Below are 598 nucleotides of genomic sequence, written 5' to 3'. Positions count from 1 at the left end.
AGGTAAAGTAGGAAACAGAGGCATTGAAATCCCTTTTCCAACACAGATCCACTCTCAGTCTACAAGGTGGACAAGACTTCCTGATGCTACAGTAAAAGCACAAATACTGCAATAATAAACTGAGCTGAAGCCACGTGGATACCCTTTTCACGATTTCATCCGTTTTCCAGAACTGTGATGTTGTGATGTCTGGTATGAAGCTAATCATCATATGGCTAGAGCCACATTTCCCATGTAGCCACTAGGCACCTGCCCTTCCACCCGGTTCGTTACAGTGCAGTAGCAACAACTGCTGTAGTAAAAGTTGACCATGATTTCTTTGTACATAACCATGATACTGTTTAGAGCTACAAAGACAGATAATATGGTGGTTAAGGATGACATTAGATCTCTGTGTGTTAAGATAAACTTAGGGGGGAGGAAAAGACTGAGAAGATGAAACTCGGTAGTGTAGTGTTTCCCTCCCCTGCCAAGCATTCAGACAAGTGCAGATGTTGCTGGTTCTTGCAGGGGAGTTCTATAATGGGTTATCTTTTTCCACCATATTAAATCAGTCAGGTTTGTTCCAATTAGGTTAAAACCAAGCAAAGTGGAGCCA

The sequence above is a fragment of the Acanthisitta chloris genome, unplaced genomic scaffold, assembly GCF_000695815.1.
Source record: "Acanthisitta chloris isolate BGI_N310 unplaced genomic scaffold, ASM69581v1 scaffold6176, whole genome shotgun sequence".
Classification (NCBI taxonomy): Eukaryota; Metazoa; Chordata; class Aves; order Passeriformes; family Acanthisittidae; genus Acanthisitta; species Acanthisitta chloris.
This window is presented reverse-complemented; position numbering follows the sequence as displayed.